This window comes from Ascaphus truei, chromosome 18 (genome assembly GCF_040206685.1).
Source record: "Ascaphus truei isolate aAscTru1 chromosome 18, aAscTru1.hap1, whole genome shotgun sequence".
Taxonomy (NCBI): domain Eukaryota; kingdom Metazoa; phylum Chordata; class Amphibia; order Anura; family Ascaphidae; genus Ascaphus; species Ascaphus truei.
Window position 1 is genome coordinate 36,247,363 of NC_134500.1, and position 25,088 is coordinate 36,272,450.

The 25,088-nt window shown below is 52.4% G+C and overlaps 1 protein-coding gene across 2 annotated transcripts in view; it reads right to left on the reverse strand.

Moving 5' to 3' along the window:
* TLN2 (talin 2) overlaps positions 1-24,068 on the reverse strand; it is a 170,441-nt gene extending 146,373 nt beyond the window's left edge. The window contains exon 1 of one of the 2 annotated variants that reach the window (XM_075576099.1): positions 23,934-24,068. The gene's annotated coding sequence lies outside the window, so the exon portion shown is untranslated. The remainder of the gene's footprint in view (positions 1-23,933) is intronic. The other variant, XM_075576100.1, reaches the window with a different exon arrangement.
* Positions 24,069-25,088: the final 1,020 nt, after the last annotated feature.

The window sequence follows — 25,088 nt, forward strand, 5'->3', positions numbered from 1 at the left end:
CCAACAAGTAGTTGATATGTTACAAGCTATCGAAACCCGATGTCGGACCCGGAGACGTTGGAAAGACCATAGAAACAGAATGTGACGGGAGATCAGAACCACTTAGCCCACCCAGTTCGCCCACTTTCGTACCTGCACTTAGACCTCTGACCCCATTTGATCTTCGGCTCTCTTTCGTATTTCGCCTTCTGTCTGTGCCACGCATGTTTGAATCCCATTACTGTGTTAGCCCTAAAACTTTTCTCTGAGGTTATCCCATGAACCTGCCACCCAGACCAGGTCGACCAAAAGGAAGACAGGAGGATGAGATGAGAACATGTGTTGGACCGAGGTGGAGAAGAAAGGCTGTAACCGCAGTGCCTGGTGAGTTATTGGGGAGGCTTCATCCAGCAGTGGGGAGACACAGGCTGAAGGCGATTATATACACATAATACCACTTCCAGTCCCCAGTTATACATAACACATTACTGGCCGCCTACTACTACGGCTATACAAACACCCCCTCACCCAATAAGCAAAGTCACGAGGAGGGGTCATATGGAGCGGTTATATGGGATAACAGGAGGAGTTATAGGGAGGGCTTATATGGGGCAATAGGAGGAGTTATATGGAGTAATACGGAGGTGGGCGGAAAGGTGTGTAGTGAAGAGGTGGGGTAGAGTATTCCACAGCCAGGACCCCGTAGTTTGTCCTACAGCAAAACCTATTACATGTATTAATGGGCGCTCGGAGGAGGGCCTCTCTCAAAGAGCTACCAATGGCAACCATATCTTAAGCCCCACACAAAAGTATCCTACATCCATAAGTGGCAATGCAACAATGCCACAACAGACACTGCCACAACCCAGGGCCACACATTGCTATCCCCTCCGTCACAGACGGGTGTCAAACCCCAAATCTCTGCTGGTTTGGGGTCTGTTCGCAAAGAACTTGGACCACAAGCAGGCACAGAAACGCCCCTCCCCCCGTACAGCAGACAGCTGGATAAAGCTCCCGCTGCTCGGATATGTCCGATAGCCAGATAACCGCAGAGAGTATGAAGTATCCCCCACCAGCAGCAAGAAGCCCAGCGGGGACTGAGCCGGCGTAGGATGGGAAATGGAGTTATGGGAACAGTCACACACATTGGTCTCTGGAACGCGTTACACACCCATTCCCTTACTATACATCCTGAGCATGTGTGTCAGTGTGTCAGTGTGTCAGTGTGTCAGTGTGTCAGTGTGTCAGTGTGTCAGTGTGTCAGTGTGTCAGTGTGTCAGTGTGTCAGTGTGTCAGTGTGTCAGTGTGTCAGTGTGTCAGTGTGTCAGTGTGTCAGTGTGTCAGTACCACGGGGATAAGTGCCACAGGTAAATTACAACATAAGGCAACGGGAGACCCTGCCCCAAAGATTTTACAATCTAAATGCTATGTCGGTTTCCACAGGTAGGGAGAGATTAGGGAGAGGGGATTAGGATGGGCGAGGGCTGCACAGGTAGGGAGAGATTAGGGAGAGGGGGTTAGGATGGGCGAGGGCTGCACAGGTAGGGAGAGATTTGGGAGAGGGGATTAGGATGGGCGAGGGCTGCACAGGTAGGGAGAGATTAGGGAGAGGGGATTAGGGTGGGCGAGGGCTGCACAGGTAGGGAGAGATTAGGGAGAGGGGATTAGGGTGGGCGAGGGCTACACAGGTAGGGAGAGATTAGGGAGAGGGGATTAGGGTGGGCAAGGGCTGCACAGGTAGGGAGAGATTAGGGAGAGGGGATTAGGGTGGGCGAGGGCTGCACAGGTATGGAGAGATTAGGGAGAGGGGATTAGGATGGGCGAGGGCTGCACAGGTAGGGAGAGATTAGGGAGAGGGGATTAGGGTGGGCGAGGGCTGCACAGGTAGGGAGAGATTAGGGAGAGGGGGTTAGGGTGGGCGAGGGCTGCACAGGTAGGGAGAGATTAGGGAGGGGGGATTAGGGTGGGCGAGGGCTGCACAGGTAGGGAGAGATTAGTGAGAGGGGATTAGGATGGGCATGGGCTGCACAGGTAGGGAGAGATTAGGTAGAGGGGGTTGCACAGGTAGGGAGAGATAAGGGAGAGGGGATTAGGATGGGCGAGGGCTGCACAGGTAGGGAGAGATTAGGGAGAGGGGATTAGGGTGGGAGAGGGGATTAGGGTGGGAGAGGGGATTAGGATGGGCGAGGGCTGCACAGATAGGGAGAGATTAGGGAGAGGGGGTTAAAGTGGGCGAGGGCTGCACAGGTAGGGAGAGATTAGGGAGAGGGGATTAGGGTGGGCGAGGGCTGCACAGGTAGGGAGAGATTAGGGAGAGGGGGTTAGGCTGGGCGAGGGCTGCACAGGTAGGGAGAGATTAGGGAGAGGGGGTTAGGGTGGGAGAGGGGATTAGGGTGGGAGAGGGGATTAGGGTGGGCGAGGGCAGCACAGGTAGGGAGAGATTAGGGAGAGGGGGTTAGGCTGGGCGAGGGCTGCACAGGTAGGGAGAGATTAGGGAGGGGATTAGGGTGGGAGAGGGGATTAGGGTGGGAGAGGGGATTAGGGTGGGAGAGGGGATTAGGGTGGGCGAGGGCTGCACAGGTAGGGAGAGATTAGGGAGAGGGGGTTAGGGTGGGCGAGGGCTGCACAGGTAGGGAGAGATTAGGGAGGGGATTAGGATGGGCGAGGGCTGCACAGGTAGGGAGAGATTAGAGAGAGGGGGTTAGGGTGGGCGAGGGCTGCACAGGTAGGGAGAGATTAGGGAGGGGATTAGGATGGGCGAGGGCTGTGCAGGTAATCGGGGCAAAGATGAGACCTCCATAGGTTGAGTGTAAGGCTAAGGACCCGCTGCCTCAGACCACGCGCCCGCACTGCAGACAGGCGGCGCGTGGAGAGGCACTCGGGGCTTTTTCCGGTCCAAAGGGACCATTTTTGCGAGCGGGGGAGGGGTGCGTGGCCAAAACGGGTGGGGGGCGCGGCCATGATGTGGGGGGGCGGGACCATCCCTCAGCCGTTCAGCCCCTCAACCATGTATTGATAGACACTGTCAAGTTGTTTGATGCTGCATTTATTTAATGAATGTACATGTTGTATACAACCACTCCATAATAGCTCAACTGTTCAGCCCCTCAGCCCCTCAACTGTTTAGCCCCTCAAATCCTCAGCCGCTCACACACACACACAGACAGGCACTCACGCACTCAGGCACACACATACACACACACACAGACAGGCACTCACGCTGCTTTCCCCCCACACTCTCCTTCCCCGCTCCCCGAAGCCTCCCCTCCTCATTGGTTCACAGCCACACCACGTGACGCGTCGCTGTAGATGGAGAGGGGGTTTGGCCCGGTATTAAAGGGGTTGCACCCCATATGGCCACCCCCTGACCTCACCAGGGAGACAAGGGGTTAACTGGACTGTGGTCCAGGAATGTGGTTTGCCCCTTGTTATATCATGAAAATGTATGTTCCCCTGTTCCCATGTTTTATTATTATGTCAGTGTCTGCACCACACACACACTGGGATCCATCCGGGAGGGCAAGGGTTAATAGTTGTATAGTGATTATAGCCCTTTGTTTAATTTTCCCGCCTTTTCAGGCACCATTTTGCAGGGTCCCATAGGCCGCCATTGAAGCTCCATTGTTTTCAATGGCGGATCTAGCTGTTTTGGACCTGTTTCCCTTGAAGACCAGCAGGTGGCGTCCGAGAGGAGGAGCGGCGGTTTCCCATTGTAAGTCAATGGGCTCATTGACTTCAATGGAGATTCCTCGACGGCGCTTTCCAGGAACGAGTTGGCAGTCGTCCAAACCGCAAAACCGCAAAGCGGACACAATGTCTGAAAAAGAGCTTTGATCACGGATTAGTCAAGTTCAACGTCAAGTGGCGTGGGAATCTTAGGTTCTAGGGCACCCAGAAATAAAATTCTTTTTGCCCCTAGTTCCTAGGCCTCCCCTCACTCGACCACCACCGGGTCCCAGAATCCAGGACCCCCGGAACGGGTTGTGCTGATAAAGCGGGTCGTGCCATAGGTTCCAATGGCGGCGGCAGAAGCAGCACAAGAAAACGACTAAGTCAGAAACGCTACAAACCATAAGCCCATATCTCCGGTTCTGGAGGTTCCAGAGGGCCAGGGTTTGGGGTACCTGTAGTCACTGCTCCGGCATGGCTGCAGAACCATCCTTGACCCTCTCTGACCAACCCGACGGAGTATGGACCACCTAAAAGGTTCAGGAGTTTTTCCCAAAGACTTCAATGGCGGCCGGTTCCTATTGACCGGCTGTGGCGGAGAAACCCCATAAGCTTCAACGGCGACGATGCCCCGTTGAAAGTCTATGGCGGCGGATTCCCATAGCCGCCAATGGCGGCGGTTTACCATTGAAAGTCTATGGCGGCGGAGCCTGTTGTTTTCAATGGGGATTTAGTGAAAAAAACGTGATTTCATTTACACCATATTACCATATGGTGTCCCAGTTCCGGCATTGAGAACTGGGCAGTTTGGACCCGCTGGAACTAACAGAACCGGATATTTTAATATGTTTATGTTTCACCTTTAATATTGTATTCCAAGACGGGGATAAAAACCCGCGAAGATTCCTTTACACAAAGGGAAGCAGAAGGTCAGAGGGGCGACCCAATGTCTAGAGACTAAGTACTGTTCAAAAGGTTTTGCCACCCTCACTGTTTACCTGAGGGCGGAGAAACGTCAAACTGGAGTGGTTTGTGAGTGTCATATCTTACACTTCCAAACAAAGAAGATCCTGTCAGATATTCCATTTGGTAGACTGGCCGGCGGCCCTGATGTAAATGTGGGGCTACAGAAATGAGACCCTCAGGGTCCTAGTGCGCATGGGCTAACTAGCTGGGGGGCATGGGTTAAACTGTGTTCCCACGTTAAAGATTGGATACCGTTAATTGTTATCCAATTGCCTGTACTCAATGTTAGGAATAGGGTTACAAAGATATATAAACTGTGATCAACCCTATATCCATTGTCTTCAAATACCATCTTGATTGTTACCTGATTGCTGGAGAATTGCTATCTGATACTTCTCATCCCCCAACCCCAAGTAAGTGTTACCTTCTTGCCTGTTACTGTACTATATTGCTGTGTTCACCTATTTAAGGAATAAATATATTTTATTATATCTAAGCCTCGTTCAGTTCAACCCAGTTATTTGGTATATTATTATAGCCTGTCACAAAGTTACCGTCACAGTCGCCGCTTGGGATTACAATTCTCTTGAATCCCCTAGCGGCTGACGCGTCACAGTGTGTAGTGAGCTGTGCAGTGAGGGGGGACTGGGACCGGCTCGGGAGGATTCCCCTACTGGTGGGGAACGCTCGTGCGGCCGCCCGCGCCGCCGGGCGCAGCGGGTCCCAGCCCTAAGAGACGAGTAGGGATCACTGTCTCAGTGTTCGTGTGTCACACTTAGTGACTGTGTGCAGTAGTGACAGTATAGGTGCTATGTTAGGGGGTCACTGTGTCAGTGCGCGTGTATCACTGTAACAGGGACTTATCACTGTTTGAAAGAACCTGCCTCTAAATCCAGCAGCGTGGCACACAGGCAATCAACCAGACTCCACCAGGCTGATAAGGACTTTTAGAAAAGCCTGAGGTGAGAAACACGAAAGATTCCTTAGCTCACAATGGAGCTGACATAAGGAAAAGGAAAGCTGTGTTATAAGTGCAAGACAAGAGGGGACCAGACCTCTGTGTCTGGACCCTCAAGCAGACAACTACCCGGACACCACTGACCGGAAGGGCCACCTACGTCAAGGTCCCGCTGAGACTTTGGGGTGGTAAGGGGGTAAGGGGCTCTCCCCCCCCTCCCCCCAGCCTTGCAGAGAGGGACTGGGGAAGTAAGTAACACAGGGATAGGTGTTTATTGTTTTATCTATATTTTTGTTTGCTGTATTGTTTAAAGGAACAGGCAATAAAGCCTTATTTTAATTTCACCTTAAAAACGGTCTCCATTGCGTACCTCTGCACACATCTCTTACAGTCACACATGGTGTGTGCAGTAGTGACACCGTACAGGTGCAAAGTTAGGGGGTCACTGTGTCAGTGAACATGTATCACACTTAGCGAGTGTGCAGTAGTGACACCGTACAGGTGCAAAGTTAGGGGGTCACTGTGTCAGTGAACATGTATCACACTTAGTGAGTGTGCAGTAGTGACACAGTACAGGTGCTATGTTAGGGGGTCACTGTGTCAGTGAATATGTATCACACTTAGCGAGTGTGCAGTAGTGACACAGTATAGGTGCTATGTTAGGGGGTCACTATGTCAGTGAACATGTATCACACTTAGCGAGTGTGCAGTAGTGACACAGTATAGGTGCTATGTTAGGGGTCACTGTGTCAGTGAACATGTATCACACTTAGCGAGTGTACAGTACAAGTGCTATGTTAGGGGGTGTGACGGTAAGGGTTGCTAGCATCACAAAACTGAAATGAAGCCAGCTAGCTACCCCTAGATCCATGTAATCTGGCCACCTATGCAAGGCTTATTTCGGCCAAATGCACTTTAATATCTGGGGAAGAACAGGGAATGTGTAAATATAACCCATGTCTGTAACAATGTATTTCAAGTGATGTATTCTTTATTCCCTGTGACAATCCTTCCCCCAGTTTAGTGAAATAACATTGTTCTGTGATGTGATTTGGGAGTCAGTCCTGCAAAGTGTTGGATTATGTGACTGTATGTACTCATTTCTAAGGTAGCGGACTTGTAATGTGATTTGCATGTGAGTTACATTTGTATGGAGGGGACTCTGATTTAATCAGCTGAGGTTCCTGCAGATAAAGGTGTATTGAGACTGAGACACAGGCTGGGAGCATGGAGGTGTAAAAGAAAGACATTTGGTGAGTGGGAAAGAGTGGACAATCAGGTCGGCTCTGATTGGCCAGCAGCCCCTGTCCCATGTAAAGGATAGCCTCAGGGGGCTATATAAGAGGCACTGCTGATCAGAGAATCTATCTGAGAGACATTCTGTGAAGGAGTTTGGATCCTGACTGTGACCAGCTGGAGATACAAGTCAGAGTGGCTGCTGTGTGATGTGCACTCTGATACCCTGGACGAGAAGCGCACAGGGCAAGCCTTCTTGAAGCAGGCCCCTGCACCTAGCAAGGCTAGAGTCTACTCCCCAGGCCCCTGCACCTAGCAAGGCTAGAGTCTACTCCCCAGGCCCCTGCACCTAGCAAGGCTAGAGTCTACTCCCCAGGCCCCTGCACCTAGCAAGGCTAATACTCCCCAGGCCCCTGCACCTAGCGAGGCTAGAGACTACTCCCCAGGCCCCTGCACCTAGCAAGGCTAGAGTCTACTCCCCAGGCCCCTGCACCTAGCGAGGCTAGAGACTACTCCCCAGGCCCCTGCACCTAGCGAGGCTAGAGACTACTCCTCAGGCCCCTGCATCTAGCCAGGCTAGAGACTACTCCCCAGGCCCCTGCACCTAGCGAGGCTAGAGACTACTCCCCAGGCCCCTGCACCTAGCGAGGCTAGAGTCTGCTCCCCAGGCCCCTGCACCTAGAGAGGCTAGAGACTACTCCCCAGGCCCCTGCACCTAGCAAGGCTAGAGTCTACTCCCCAGGCCCCTGCACCTAGCAAGGCTAGAGTCTACTCCCCAGGTCCCTGCACCTAGCGAGGCTAGAGACTGCTCCCCAGGCCCCTGCACCTAGCGAGGCTAGAGACTCCTCCCCAGGCCCCTGCACCTAGCAAGGCTAGAGTCTACTCCCCAGGCCCCTGCACCTAGCAAGGCTAGAGTCTACTCCCCAGGCCCCTGCACCTAGCAAGGCTAGAGTCTACTCCCCAGGCCCCTGCACCTAGCGAGGCTAGAGACTACTCCCCAGGCCCCTGCACCTAGCGAGGCTAGAGACTACTCCTCAGGCCCCTGCATCTAGCGAGGCTAGAGACTACTCCCCAGGCCCCTGCACCTAGCGAGGCTAGAGACTACTCCCCAGGCCCCTGCACCTAGCGAGGCTATAGAGTCTGCTCCCCAGGCCCCTGCACCTAGCGAGGCTAGAGACTACTCCCCAGGCCCCTGCACCTAGCGAGGCTAGAGACTACTCCCCAGGCCCCTGCACCTAGCGCGGCTAGAGACTACTCCCCAGGCCCCTGCACCTAGAGAGGCTAGAGACTACTCCCGAGGCCCCTGCACCTAGCGAGGCTAGAGACTGCTCCCCAGGCCCCTGCACCTAGCGAGGCTGGAGACTGCTCCCCAGGCCCCTGCACCTAGCGAGGCTGGAGACTGCTCCCCAGGCCCCTGCACCTAGCGAGGCTGGAGACTGCTCCCCAGGCCCCTGCACCTAGCGAGGCTGGAGACTGCTCCCCAGGCCCCTGCACCTAGCGAGGCTAGAGACTACTCCCCAGGCCCCTGCACCTAGCGAGGCTAGAGACTACTCACCAGGCCCCTGCACCTAGCGAGGCTAGAGACTACTCCCCAGGCCCCTGCACCTAGCGGGGCTAGAGACTACTCCCCAGGTCCCCAGTTGGTATTGTATCTTGTTTTGTGCATCTCTGTTTTGTCTGCTGGCGTGCCAGAATAAACCCCATTTTATTCAACAACCTTGTCCTGTCTGGTGCTAGTGATCCCGGTGGTTTCGGTGTAAAAGTACTGGTCACGCGTGACAAGGGGTCACGGTGTCAGTGCGCGTGTATCACACTTAGTGAGTGTGTGCAGTAGTGACAGTGCGACTTCCCCGTATACCGACCCCATAAAGCGTGGCTTCCGTGCATATAAATACACAGCCGAGATCATCCCATTACAGACCTCTGTACAACACATATTACAGGGGAACCCCTTCACCAACACACACAGAGACATTGTTACACACACGCACACGCCCCGAGAGATATAGATAAATATACACACACACACACCATTTTGGGGTATCGCATCACTGACTAGCTGTATAATTACCCCCATATGCACTTACTGAAGCGATTATGCGCATGGCAGCTGAGAATAAGCCTTTACAGAATCCCAACGGGGCACCACAGGAGTCAGATTACCCTCCGTGAAGACCCCCGCAGGGCAGGAAATACTTGGGAGAAGCACATAGCAGCAGCGTGTTTAAGGAGTTACATCTGGGCAATCATGGCAAATCAGGATTATTAATAATAGTATATTATTAAGATTGTAAGGCCGTTTCACACCTTTTCAGGGGGGAAAAGGCCCATCTGCCATTTTATTCTATCCCCGGGCAGGAAAGGGGGATAGGAGGGAAGGAGTGAAGCGGGCGGCACTGAAAAAGAAAGGAATAGATTATTATAGGTTAATTCTAATACGTCAGGATTATATTTAACCCTTTGAGTGCCGGTTGGCCCATGGCACCGGGGTTCCGTGAACGCCATCACGGAGGCATCCTCCACACGCCCTAATCCCTGCAAATCCCGCCATCTCCCCTGGCTCAACGAGCGGCAATTTTTTGGGACGTAGCTAGTAAGCCGTGGGGCGACTCCAAAGGGGTTAAATGGCCGCTCTTCCCCATTATTGTTCAGCTAAATGACGGCAGAGTATATAGTTGAAACAAAAGCCAGAATGAGACAACCCATCTGGCTCACAGTCCCCTGCATATACAAACAGTCCTATCCCAAACGAGATTAGGTAAAGACCGCAAGGATTACAGTTTAGAACAGGTCCCCGCCCGTCCTTCACTCTGGTCCTAGGAGGGACCCCCTGAACCCATAGCGTGCTGCAAGATCTCCGCCGCGTGACGGCTTGGTGTAGCGCTCACCGACAGGGCCCTCCCCTCCTCCCCCAGAACGGTTTTCTACTTACTCCATCTCCTTCCGCCCTTCCCAACAACGTTCTTATTTTTAAAGTCCGACGCACCGCTCGGGAGATATACGCGTTTGAAATATGAAGTGTCCGGGAGCTTAAAATGGAGCCCACCCCAGAGTAGCCCAACGGCAACCTCAGATCTCAGAAGCTAGAGACTAACAAAATTATGGTCAACAAGAAAATAAGAGCAGGACATGGTTAGGGGTTAAAAGCTACTAACACTTTGCGCGTAAAACACAAAGGATTCTGGGAGAATTGCGGCTTTAACCCTTTAAGTGCCCTGGGGCTGCACAAATTCTGTCACGGGGGCCCCCACAGTCGTCGTTAGCTACGTCCCGAACAAAAATGCTCGTTGCGATCTGATGGCAGGCGGAACGGGAGAGACGAAGCAGCCCACCAGCACGCAAAGGGTTAAAGTGCACGCGTTTGCGTCAGCCCTGGCCTCTCTTCCCGGTGACGTTCCGCCTCTTGGAAATGAGAAGTGGCGTATATTTTCATAGCGCCCCGCGATAAACGAGATCCGGCACGGGCGCCAGCAAATCCGCTCCCAGGACTCGGCGCATGGCATTGCCGGGAGCTCAGAAACACCGGTCTCCTTCCGATGCCGTCTTTTTATAAAAGCACCAATTAAAAAGGACGACGTGTGAAACGTGGATCTGGTTATTACCAAAGTGATGCATGCAACCGGAAAGTTACCCGCCTGCCATCTCCTCAGGGGGACCAGGACAGTGTTGTGCCTGGGCATGGGGGGGGGGGGGGGGGGGGAGAGAGGGTGCCGGTACTTACCTAGCTGGGGTGCTATGGCACACGGTGGTAACGTCTGTAGGACTGGCCGAGCTCAGGATATCGGTCCCAGCCTCTCCCTCCCCGTCGGCCCTGGTCACCCAAGGCCATCTGCCAAACTCTTATCCCCTCTACATCTTCATCGTATGACAGCATGGCGGATTACCAACACAACCAGAAATGTATCACTAAAATATCTCCAAATCCCCTGACTTATAACCGGCTCTAAGGATCGGCCGCTGTATCGTGGCTCCTTTCCCAGAATCCCCTGCATCTCCCTCCCGAGCGAGGGCAGTGACATCATGAGCCTGGATTGGAAGCTTCATCTGATGCCGTCTGCCATGTTTCTATCCTCCAGGCACAGAGAAAAGTTAGGGGGTTCCCCCAAAAGGAGTGGGGGAAAAAAAAACAAACAGAACCCATCCATTGCAATATCCCATTGGAAAGTGGGCGTGGATGTGGGGCAGAGAGGGCCGGCGAGGATGTGAGGCAGAGAGGGCCGGCGAGGTTGGGCCGCCCCAGCAAGGTTTCAGCACATTCCAAATCTGTTTCGCATCGTGTAAACAATTCCAGGGCTTGTCCAACATGTGTTTCTCATCTCCCGGCCCCGATGCCGGCACATCTGTCACCCCGTTCACGCTATGCGCCGTAGAGGAGTGATTGCGACGCTCTTTCCGAAGTAATATTCAGTGTGTTAGAATCCAGCCGGTTGATTCCCGATAAAAACTTATCTTTTCTGCTCCGCGGGGTCCACATCGGTGATCTGCGGGCAAAGGATGGCACGGGGGACACCCAAGTTTGAGGTGCAGTAAAACAGGGGTACTCACAGAAACCTTTGTGGGTTATCCTTCCCCCTTAACATGTTCTGCTCTTATTTATACGTGTTCAAATTATTATTATTTCCCCCCCCATCTCTAACTTCTAAGGTTTCCATGGCAAGCTTTGGGCTGCAGTCGGGAGGCCGCCATTTTAACCTCCCGGACACATCTCTCCTGAGCGGAGAATCAGGTTGGATAGGGCAAGCAAAAAAACGCAAATTGAGTACCAAAAAAATTAACACGGCGGGAAAGAAAATGGTTCAGTGCGGACTGTCGCTTTAAGAAACGTGTCCAGAAAATATGCGCCCCTCAGCGGTGAGTGGGACCTCGAAAGATTGCGGCCATCATTATCCTTCTGAGTGCCCCAAAGCGTTGTCACTGCGGTCAAGGACATTAGATCATGAACGTTTTGCCGTGACCAAGTCGCCGCCGCTCGCCTTGCCGCCAAAGTGAGCCCCTAACCTTACCCCTTACCCTAAAAACCCCTAGTACTGATGCTACCCCCTACGCTAAATCGCTAAAACATTTATAAATACATAAAAGGTGTGAATGCAGGGCCCCCCCCCCCCCCAAGTGCAGGCCCCCCCCACCGAGTGCAGGGGCCCCCCACACCGCCACTGTATTTCTCATTACTGCCACACTGAGGTTTGTAGACGAGACATTGAGGCATTTCTCCCTTTGACAAGAAATTGGCGTTTTATCGCAGCCAGATTCTCTTTTAAAAACAGTGATCACTTGTTGAATGCTAAGTGGGTTTAGCCCTGAACAAGGTGAAGAACCACTTCATAGACGACACGTGGTTAACCACAGGAAAGCCCACGTCCGCGGTCAGCAGCGGTTAACCGGAAAAGAGGAAATTGTCGCGTTTGCATCGTTTTAAGAAACTGCAGAATTACAACTTCTGCAAGTTAAGCTCAGAGACCCGGTAACCCAGGTACTAACCCGGGGGCGGACAACGCCAGTCCTCAAGGGCCAGGCTTCAGGATATCCCTGCTTCAGCACGGGAGTCTCAATCAGTCCCTGCTTCAGCACGGATGTCTAGTTCCCTGCTTCAGCACAGGTGGCTCAGCTGAGCCACCAGAGCTGAAGCAGAGATCCTGAAAACCTGACCTATTGGTGGCCATTGAGGCCTGGAATTGCCGCTTCTGTACTAACCCTATAATTAAAAGGAGGCCCCCCCCGCGTCTGCGCTGGTTTCCGTTAGACTTGACCCTGAATGAAGCAGCTGGTGACATCTGCGTCGGTCTGTGACTAAAACCTAGAGGTCAAAATTCCTCAAATTCAGAAGAAAAACACCTCTTTATTTACTAGAAATCTTAAAAACCTTGCGCTGGGGGAGGAGCAAAAGTATGCACAAACACGCCCACTTCTACGCATGTGCTCGCAATTAAAAAAGTCAGCCGCAAACCCTTCAACGTAAATCGCGTTGGGATAACAGCAGAAACATTGCGGCCGATTTGCCCCATCTCGAAGTCCTTCGATAAACCGGTTTAAACGCAGGCAAACACCCCAACATTTCAAGTACTCGACTTGCACTTTTTACAAAACAAATATTGTACGGGCGCTGCCCGCAAGGGATGCAGCGCACGCGGGAGGGATGTAGGAGGAACCGCCGGTAGGTTTGTAAGATCGAATACTAACCAAGTACCGTTTTATACTGTAGGATCTAATAATGCAGCAGCCCCAACCTTATTTACACTGAACCCCTAAATTAATCAAACCTATCGCCGAGACTAAATCGCCAACACTGTGACCGACAGTATATAGTGTCCTGAGCTCGTGGGGGAACACACGCTTAATAATCCCCCAAACTGTGTGACCGATCCCAGGCAGTATATAGTGTCCTGAGCTCGTGGGGGAACACATGCTTAATAATCCCCCAAACTGTGTGACCGATCCCAGGCAGTATATAGTGTCCTGAGCGCGTGGGGGGAACACCCGCTTAATAATCCCCCAAACTGTGTGACCGATCCCAGACAGTATATAGTGTCCTGAGCGCGTGGGGGGAACACCCGCTTAATAATCCCCCAAACTGTGTGACCGATCCCAGGCAGTATATAGTGTCCTGAGCTCGTTGGGGAACACACGCTTAATAATCCCCCAAACTGTGTGACCGATCCCAGGCCGTATATAGTGTCCTGAGCACGTGGGGGGAACACACGCTTAATACTCCCCCAAACTGTGTGACCGATCCCAGGCAGCATATAGTACCCTGAGCTCGTGGGGGGACACGCGTAATAATCCCCCAAACTGCCCCTCCGTGTGTGCAGGCAGCATGTGGGGGGGTATAGCTGTCACTCACTGCGGGAGTTTCCAAGGTCACACCCCACAATTTATTTATAAAATATTTTACCAGGAAGAAATACATTGAGAGTTACCTCTCGTTTTCAAGTATGTCCTGGGCACAGAGCAAAACAAATAATACATGGTTACAAATACAGTTACATAAATGAAACAGGGTATACATTATATACAAGACATTGCGTGCACAGTTAAAGAAAATATATATTATGGGCGTAATAATGCCTTGCTCCTGGGGATGCAAAGCATTGTGGGAATATTCTGCTGTGACAGCTATACACCCCTTCTCCCCCCACCCCACCCCCCCAACCAGGCTCAGGACCCCGGTATACTGTCTGGAACCCGCCATTACTGACTGCTTTGGGGAACCCTTGGAGACACCCCAAGTACCTGGGCACAGGGATGGACAAAGATATGAAATACTTATGAGCCAGGAAGAGGTCAGGAGCCGTGTTTTGAGGGGGTGGGGGGGGAGGGGAAGAGAGAAGAGCGAGGGGGGACACGTTCCCGCCATCTCTGTGCGTCTGTGTGTTACACGTCAATCAGCAACCTCAACTCAGGCGCCAGGAATTTTTAGTCATCAAGTCACCCCGGATTCTCCCCCCCTCCTCCCCCCCCCCATAATAATGATCAAGTACCTGTGTAGCATTGTAAGCGTTATATTTCTAGAACATTCCCCGTGGGAACCAACACATGAAACGCAGCGGGTAATGGGACAGCAGTTTTGCCGACGTTTGGGGGTAACATATGGACATTAAAACAAACTCTGACATTAAGATGGTTGCATGGAGCGGGCAGAGGAGAGCGTACGTGACACGCTGATGGAGTTACCGATGTATAAATGGTTTGGCTTTTCTAAACATTTTAATAACCTTTTGACATTAGGAATGTTAAACAAAATCTAGCACAGGAAGTCCCCGTGTTGTTATCTTCACGACGTCATTTGTGGTACAGGTAGTTCCAGGTGTAACAGATATTGGTGTGATGTCACAGGAAGATACGATGTCATCGAGCCAGCAGCACAGATACTTTTAAGGCCGCGTCCGTACTGTGTGCAACGGCGCAAACAAAAGGCCGTGCCTCTATGAAGCGCGACCGCGCGCCCGATTGTCGAGCAGACAAAAAATTTTGTCGCGCAGCGGCCGGGTCACGGGAGCGGTTCAGGTAATGAGGGCAAACCGCTCACGTGATGTCACGGGCACGCCTCAGAGTCACCTCTCCTCCTCCAGATCCCCTGGGTCACGGATCAACTCTGAAGCAGGCGCGCACAACGCCATGAGCTCCCTCGTGCGGCGCCTACGATATCTGAGGCCTAACACTGGGGACACGTCGCTGATAAAGAAACTCCCTCTGACATGGGAACGTTATATTAATATCCCCGTCTGTTCCACCCCCATCCTGCTGTCACCGACAGAGCCAGGAATGGCGGCACACACAGGGACCCGCGACGTCCATCACAGGAGGTGACAGCCGGACAGCAGAGACACAGGACACTGAACATGGCGGCACACACAGGGACCCGCGACGTCCATCACAGGAGATGACAGCCGGACAGCAGAGACACAGGACACTGAACATGGCGGCACACACAGGGACCCGCGACGTCCATCACAGGAGGTGACAGCCGGACAGCAGAGACACAGGACACTGAACATGGCGGCACACACAGGGACCCGCGACGTCCATCACAGGAGGTGACAGCCGGACAGCAGAGACGCAGGACACAGAACATGGCGGCACACAGGGACCCGCGACGTCCATCACAGGAGGTGACAGCCGGACAGCAGAGAGACGCGGGACACAGAACATGGCGGCACACAGAGGGACCCGCGACGTCCATCACAGGAGGTGACAGCCGGACAGCAGAGACGCAGGACACAGAACATGGCGGCACACAGGGACCCGCGACGTCCATCACAGGAGGTGACAGCCGGACAGCAGAGACACAGGACACAGAACATGGCGGCACACACAGGGACCTGCGACGTCCATCACAGGAGATGACAGCCGGACAGCAGAGAGACGCGGGACACAGAACATGGCGGCACACACAGGGACCCGCGACGTCCATCACAGGAGGTGACAGCCAGACAGCAGAGACACAGGACACTGAACATGGCGGCACACACAGGGACCCGCGACGTCCATCACAGGAGGTGACAGCCGGACAGCAGAGAGACGCGGGACACAGAACATGGCGGCACACAGAGGGACCCGCGACGTCCATCACAGGAGGTGACAGCCGGACAGCAGAGACACGCGGGACACAGAACATGGCGGCACACAGAGGGACCTGCGACGTCCATCACAGGAGGTGACAGCCGGACAGCAGAGACGCAGGACAAAGAACATGGCGGCACACAGGGACCCGCGACGTCCATCACAGGAGGTGACAGGAGACAGCAGAGACGCAGGACACAGAACATGGCGGCACACACAGGGACCCGCGACGTCCATCACAGGAGGTGACAGCCGGACAGCAGAGACACAGGACACAGAACATGGCGGCACACACAGGGACCCGCGACGTCCATCACAGGAGGTGACAGCCGGACAGCAGAGACACAGGACACTGAACATGGCGGCACACAGAGGGACCCGCGACGTCCATCACAGGAGGTGACAGCCGGACAGCGGAGACGCAGGACACAGAACATGGCGGCACACACAGGGACCCGCGACGTCCATCACAGGAGGTGACAGCCGGACAGCGGAGACGCAGGACACAGAACATGGCGGCACACAGAGGGACCCGCGACGCCCGCCGCAGGAGGTGACAGCCGGACAGCAGAGACACAGGACACTGAACATGGCGGCACACACAGGGACCCGCAACGTCCATCACAGGAGATGACAGCCGGACAGCAGAGACACAGGACACTGAACATGGCGGCACACACAGGGACCCGCGACGTCCATCACAGGAGGTGACAGCCGGACAGCGGAGACACAGGACACTGAACATGGCGGGCCACACAGGACACTGAACATGGCGGCACACAGAGGGACCCGCGACGTCCATCACAGGAGATGACAGCCGGACAGCAGAGACACAGGACACAGAACATGGCGGCACACACAGGGACCCGCGACGTCCATCACTTGGAAGGTTTAGCGGGATTATTGTGTATTTCCTGATATATTAAACACCAAGTTATTACCGGACGTGAAAACATTCACATTACCGGATTAATAGAGGTGTAGCTGGAAGATTTTCATGCATTGCATTTGGGCTCCTTTGATGTAACAGGACTGAAAGTGATTTAACAGCTTTAAGTGCTGCCCTGTGAAATATTAACGAGCCATGCTAACGAGTAGTGGCAGCAGCACCCTGCCGGCACTTACAGCTCCATCCATTGAAGTCCTCCTGTCTTTTACACCAGCACCCAGAGCGAACGGTGACCTGCTCCAAGCTCATTATAACCCGTTAGCTTTGCATTGCAGCGCATGTAACACCGCGCGAGAGACCTGTGAGGTTGGGAAGCTCTGTACATGTGAAGAAGAGACCTGCGAGGTTTGGGAAGCTCTGTACATGTGAAGAAGAGACCTGCGAGGTTTGGGAAGCTCTGTATATGTGAAGAAGAGACCTGCGAGGTTTTGGGAAGCTCTGTACATGTGAAGAAGAGACCTGCGAGGTTTTGGAAGCTCTGCACATGTGAAGAAGAGACCTGCGAGGTTTGGAAAGCTCTGTACATGTGAAGAAGAGACCTGTGAGGTTTGGGAAGCTCTGTACATGTGAAGAAGAGACCTGTGAGGTTTGGAAAGCTCTGTACATGTGAAGAAGAGACCTGTGAGGTTTGGGAAGCTCTGTACATGTGAAGAAGAGACCTGCGAGGTTTGGGAAGTTCTGTACAGGTGAAGAGACCTGTGAGGTTTGGGAAGCTCTGTACACGTGAGATTTGAGAAGCTCAGTACATGTGAATAAATTTGTACTCCTACGAAATTTGGAAACCTCCCATATATAAAAATGTCTTTTATGAAGTATTCGGAGGTTTGACTAGTAAGTGTCTTATAACCTACAAGGACAAACAACTCCACAAGCGTAACATGCGCCCAGTGCGTTCCCTTTATTTCAACTCCAAAATGAGTATATCAGGGCTTGTGTCTTTAACCCTTCAGTGCCCGAGAGGTGTGTAACGCACGAAGGGGTTAGGCAGGAATGCTACGCGCAGGCGGAGAAACTCCCTGTACAAATACTGCATTACTTTGCTAGGTTAGCCAAGAAGTAACCCATTATGGCACGCATAATTACAGCAATTACATGAGCAGCCGTCAAAACTGCTATTCAGCTATTGTATAAAACAAGGTACTTCGGGGAGGCACAGGTGAGTTCTGAGTCCAGGGGGAGAGAAACAATTACAGAGGAGGATTATATACTCCCCCGAGACCTGCTTTACTGAGCGGGGCGGGCGGGGGACTGAATGGAATGACTGAGCAGGGGGAATGTAAACATCTCATTGGAAGATGAGTTGCTTAACATATATATTACAATATAATAAACATGAGGTACAAATCATATTTAAAGGGTCAGTCCCACGTAGGAGCAAAGTGACCTAATGACAGGGACGTGTTTAATGGGTTAAAGGGTCAGTCCCACGTAGGAGCAAAGTGACCTAATGACAGGGACGTGTTTAATGGGTTAAAGGGTCAGTCCCACATAGGAGCAAAGTGACCTAATGACAGGGACGTGTTTAATGGGTTAAAGGGTCAGTCCCACGTAGGAGCAAAGTGACCTAATGACAGGGACGTGTTTAATGGGTTAAAGGGTCAGTCCCACGTAGGAGCGAAGTGACCTAATGACAGGGTCGTGTTTAATGGGTTAAAGGGTCAGTCCCACGTATGGGCAAAGTGACCTAATGACAGGGACGTGTTTAATGGGTTAAAGGGTCAGTCCCACGTATGGGCAAAGTGACCTAATGACAGGGACGTGTTTAATGGGTTAAAGGGTCAGTCCCACGTAGGGGTAAAGTGACCTAATGACAGGGACGTGTTTAATGGGTTAAAGGGTCAGTCCCACGTAGGGGTAAAGTGACCTAATGACAGGGACGTGTGCTAAGTAGGGCTGCCACTGTGCACCACAAGAGACAGGACAGAAATAGACGCACAGCCAAAAGTACAAGTATTTCTTCCTCTCCCCTTTCACACAACCGGCACACTGAGTGTGTCACACACACACACACACACACACACACACACACACACACACACACACACACACGTGTAATATCAGACTTTGAAATGGGTGAACCTAGCTCGAATCGCAGTGTCCGCTACGTGTGACCTTTGACAAGCCACCAACTCCCTGTGCCTCAGGCAGCTAAATTAGATTGCAAGCTCTGCGGGTCAGACCTCAGTGTGCTTGCATAATTAGATACAGATACACGTGGTATGGACACTGTCGATAGATATAGAAATAGCGAGAGACAACCACTCTGCAACTCCAATACACCATTTTCAACAATACAACTACAATCGTTGACGATGTACAGTATGTGTGTATATATTTATACGCAACATATATTCATAAACAAATATTTCACTTGAACACCCCGCCTACAACTCCATTTGGGACAAGCTGTGTGACTGAATATCTCACACACACACACACACAACCTGTTTCAACATTGACCGTCACTCCCTCTACACCACGGGTGGCAAACGCCAGTCCTCAAGGGCCACCAACAGGTCAGGTTTTCAGGGTATCCCTGCTTCAGCACAGGAGGCTCAATAAGCCCCCTGTGCTGAAGCAGGGATATCCCCAATACCTGACCCGTTGGTGGCCCTTGAGGACTGGAGGATGTATAAGCTCTCTGGATCAGGACCTGCTATATCTGAGATAGATAGATATAGATAGATATAGATATATATATGTATATATAGATATATATATATATATATATATATGTAATATACATAACTCTGTCTCCCCACTGCAGACTAAGTTGGCGCTTTATAAATAAACAATAATAAATACCTCTAGTACCCGCGTACATTAATGCGAGGGCCCTATAAGCACGCACCATATGTCACTCCCAAATTACAAGGCAGAATGTGACAGCTGCAGCTACCATGTAACATGACATTACCACCCCTCCCGCCTGGAGACTAAACATACAGCAGAGAGCTCCGGTGCTAGGCATCTGCTGGGCATGTTAACGCGCGTGTGTATATAAACACCAATATCCCCCATAATAACAAGACGGCCTACACACCTCTCGGCTCTGTATATTTTCTCTCTCCGGGGGAAGGAAGGAACCCTTCAGGTCTCTGACCTAGACAACCGGTTTTAGGAAGGCTAGTCCAGGGTCTTCTGCAGGCTGGGCCGACAAGAGTGGTCTTCAGCACATGAAATTATAGTGTACAGGGCTTCCCAATCTTCACTGGTCTCCTATACAGGTATGTACACACAAAAAGGAGACCTGCAAGGTTTGGGAAGCTCTATACACGTGAAGAAGAGACCTATGAGGTTTGGAAAGCTCTATACACGTGAAGAAGAGACCTATGAGGTTTGGAAAGCTCTATACACGTGAAGAGGATACCTGGGATTATCAATAGTGAAACTCATAAAACAGCTCCTGAAAGGATTTATTAAGCATATGAATACAAACACATACAGGGCTGTACATAAAGCTGGGCGATAGATAGATAGGAGAGGAGAGAGATAGGAGAGAGATAGGAGAGAGATAGGAGAGAGATAGGAGAGAGATAGGAGAGAGATAGGAGAGAGATAGGACAAATATTAAAGCCCACATTTTTTTTTACACTAGGCCCCAAATATAGCAGGACCAAAGCAAAGATCCTATCCTTAAAAACAATTATATAAATACTGCATATATATATATATATACCCACATATGATGGAGCATAGAATGGAAATGTGTATAATGTCAAGAGATATATAAAATATACACACAACATGTACGCCTTTATGGTTATACTATAGCCACCTGTGATATACAGGCCGCTTCTAAGTATACAGGGCCCTCCATCTGTGTGTATATATATACACACACACACACACACACACACACACACACACACAATATGCAGATATGTACAGTACATACACAATCATTGAATCTCCACGTACTGTGCTCTCCAATTCCTATGCTGCACTCACATGGCTATTTACACCCACACCCTCACCCTTCAACACACCTCCTATACATCCACACACGCCCCCTCCAATTCCCCCCAGAGACCCCCTCCAATACAACCCCCTAGAGAGCCACACACGCCCGTCCATTACACCCACACATGCCCCCCTCCAAAACCCACCTACCCCCAAATGCATCCCTCCAGTACCCCCCCAGACACTCCTCCAATACCCCCCCCTAGAGACCCACACGCTCCCCCTCCAATACACCCACCCCTTCCAATACCCTCCTTATACACATACCCCTTCCAATACCCCCCAAAACACCCACACATGCCCCTTCCACTACCCCACCCCCATTACACCCATACAGCCCCCTCCAATACCCCCACATAAGTCCATTACAATACCCCCACACGCCCCGTCCAATACACCCCATAGAGACCCACACACGCCCCGTCCAATAACCCCCTATACACCCACACACGCCCCTTCCACTACCCCCCTTATACATCCACATCTTCCACTACCCCCTATACACCCACACCGCCCCTTCCACTACCCCCCTATAAACACACACCCGCCCCTTCCACTACCCCCCTATACACCAACACATGCCCCCTCCACTACCCTTATACACCCACACACGTCCCTTCCAAAACATCCCTCTATACACCCACATGCACCCCCACCAATACCCACCTATTCCCAAACGCGCCCCTCCCAATCCCCCCCTACAATACCCCCCCTAGAGACCCACACACACCCCCTCCAATACCCACACATACCCCTTCCAATAACTCCCATACACCCACACAGGCCCCCTCCAATACCCCAAAGGCCTCCTCCAATACAACCCCCTAGAAACCCACACACGCCATGTCCAATACCCCCCTATACACCCATATACATCCATTCCACACACGCTCCTTCCACTACCCCCCTATACACCCACACACGCCCCCTCCAATACCCCCACTATACACCCATATACATCCATTCCACACACGCTCCTTCCACTACCCCCCTATACACCCACACACGCCCCCTCCAATACCCCCACTATACACCCACACGCCCCTTCCACTACCCCCCTATACACCCACACACCCCTTCCACTACCCCCCTATACACCCCACTTCCACTACCCCCCTATACACCCACACACGCCCCTTCCACAACCCCCTATACACCCACACACGCCCCCTCCAATACCTTCCAGAGACCCCCTCCAATACAACCCCTTAGAGACCCACACACACCCTGTCCAATACCCCCCCTATACACCCACACACCCTGTCCAATACACCCCTATACACCCACACACCCTGTCCAATACCCCCCTATACACCCACACACCCTGTCCAATACCCCCCTATACACCCACACACCCTGTCCAATACCCCCCTATACACCCACACACCCTGTCCAATACCCCCCTATACACCCACACACCCTGTCCAATACCCCCCTATACACCCACATACATCCATTCCACACACGCCCCTTCCACTACCCCCCTATACACCCTCTCCAATACCCCCACTATACACCCACACCCCCCTTCCACTAACCCCCTATACACCCACACGCCCCTTCCACTACCCCCCCCCTTCCACAACCCCCTATACACCCACACACGCCCCCTCCAATACCCTCCAGAGACCCCCTCCAATACAACCCCCTAGAGACCCACACACACCCTATCCAATACCCCCCTATACACCCACACACCCTGTCCAATACCCCCCTATACACCCACACACCCTGTCCAATACCCCCCTATACACCCACACACCCTGTCCAATACCCCCCTATACACCCACACACCCTGTCCAATACCCCCCTATACACCCACACACCCTGTCCAATACCCCCCTATACAACCACATACATCCATTCCACACACGCCCCTTCCACTACCCCCCTATACACCCTCTCCAATACCCCCACTATACACCCACACCCCCCTTCCACTAACCCCCTATACACCCACGCCCCTTCCACTACCCCCCCCTTCCACAACCCCCTATACACCCATACACGCCCCCTCCAATACAACCCCCTAGAGACCCACACACACCCTATCCAATACCCCCCTATACACCCACACACCCTGTCCAATACCCCCCTATACACCCATTCCACACACGCCCCTTCCACTACCCCCCTATACACCCACACACACCCCTTCCACTACCCCCCTATACACTCACACACGCCCCTTTCTCTACCCCCCTATACACCCACACACGCCCATTTTTCTACCCCCCTATACACCCACACACGCCCCTTTTTCTACCCCCCTATACACCCACACACACACCCCTTCCACTACACCCCTATACACCCACACACGCCCCTTCCACTACCCCCCTATACACCCACACACGCCCCTTCCACTACCCCCCTATACACCCACACACGCCCCTTCCACTACCCCACTATACACCCACACACGCCCCTTCCACTACCCCCCTATACACCCACACACGCCCCTTCCACTACCCCCCTATACACCCACACCCCTTCCACTACCCCCCTATACACCCACACACGCCCCTTCCACTACCCCACTATACACCCACACACGCCCCTTCCACTGCCCCCCTATACACCAACACCCCTTCCACTACCCCCCTATACACACACACACACACACCCCTTCCTCTACCCCCTATACACCCACACACGCCCCTTCCACTACCCCCCTATACACCAACACCCCTTCCACTACCCCCCTATACACCCACACACCCCTTCCACTACCCCCTATACACCCTCCCTCCAATACCCTCCAGAGACCCCCATACGCCCCTTCCAATATACACATACATACACATACATCTATACCTACAGTTTATACACCCCCTCATATTCCTATACACCCCTAAATATCACACACCTAAATACCCCTAAATACCCATGCATACCTATACACTTCTATCACACACCCATATACCTCCATATACTCATACATAACTATACACCGCTATATACCTACATACACACACACATACAAAATACATATACACACATATTACATGCATGCACACAACTATACACCCTCAATATACTCACACAAACACGTATATAACCACACATCCCTATATCTATATACAGTGCACACACACACATTATATATGTAGGTATGTGAGTGCAATTAATATATATATATATACACACACTCACCCGCTCACCCTGCCCGCTGCGGTCCCCTCCGGTGTCCGGTCCCCGGTGTCACTCCCTCTCCATCCCCCGCTCTCTCTCACTCACTCTCCGCCCGTAGCGCTGACGAACCTTCGGGGGATCCCGTTGCGCATGCGCAGGAAAGGAGCGGTCGATGGGTGGTCGCGGCGCGCATGCGCAGCTGGCAGGCACGATTTGAGCGGAGGGGGGGTCCCTGGACAGTGGGCATAGTTGTTATGGCAACGGGCGCCATCTTGTGGCTGGCAGAGCTTCAGTGCTGCTGCTGACTGTATATACATCACACACGTGTATAAATCACTGCTTCTTTCAGTTAGGGTGGGCTGGGACATTAACCCTTTCCCCGCCAGGGAGGCCTGCAACACATGCTGGTCTGCCACTTTGATTGTCTGTGGTCATTATGTGACGAGTTTTAAGTCATCATAGGACAGGGTTGCCACCTTCTACTGAATGCCAACCCGGAGACAAAATGTTTAAATTTCGCGCTTACCTTCGTCGGCGGCGGCTCCAGGCGTTTTCTGCCATAACCACTGGACGCTAAGAGACGTCACGCAGTGTCAAGTTGCCATGACAATGGGACGCCTTATGGCGCTGATGCATGACGTCAAGTAATGGCAACGCGGCGCAGCGTGGCGGCGTGATGCTGACGTAGCGTTCCCGTTGACATGGCAAACGCGACAGCGCCATTTGACAGCGCACGGCCATATTGACAGGAGTTACCTGCAGGGAAAGATGCTGGGAGATGCCGCCGAACGCCATGACCCAGAGGTTTACTAGGTAAACCCGAAGCCCGGAGATACGTGGTCAAAACCCGTAGTGACCTAATGACAGGGACGTGTTTAATGGGTTAAAGGGTCAGTCCCACGTAGGGGCAAAGTGACCTAATGACAGGGACGTGTTTAATGGGTTAAAGTGTCAGTCCCACGTAGGGGCAAAGTGACCTAATGACAGGGACGTGTTTAATGGGTTAAAGGGTCAGTCCCACGTAGGGACAAAGTGACCTAATGGCAGTGACATGAATAATGGGGTCTCTCTCTCATGGAAACCTGGAGAACACTGTAGGAACAGCAGCCGTTGAGGGGTTAAGCCCGTGTTTAATGATGCGTATTTCTGCTTAGGATTAGGACAGTGAGTGTACCC